Consider the following 228-nt stretch of genomic DNA (forward strand, 5'->3'; position numbering starts at 1 on the left):
AATCAATCTCTATCTCTACTCCTTTTTTTCTTAATTCATTTCTGCATTTTTCTCTATCTCTATCATTCCTTTTTCTTTCCTTCCATTGTTGTTGTTAGCGTGGAAGATCTGGAATGGAAAGCAGATATGATTTCCTTATATACCTGTGCATTTATTCTTTGATTGATCATGCATGAAATATCTTGTTGGTTGTGGTAGTATACAACGCAGTAATTATAGTTTCAGCCG

Source organism: Penaeus monodon, chromosome 15 (genome assembly GCF_015228065.2).
Source record: "Penaeus monodon isolate SGIC_2016 chromosome 15, NSTDA_Pmon_1, whole genome shotgun sequence".
NCBI lineage: Eukaryota > Metazoa > Arthropoda > Malacostraca > Decapoda > Penaeidae > Penaeus > Penaeus monodon.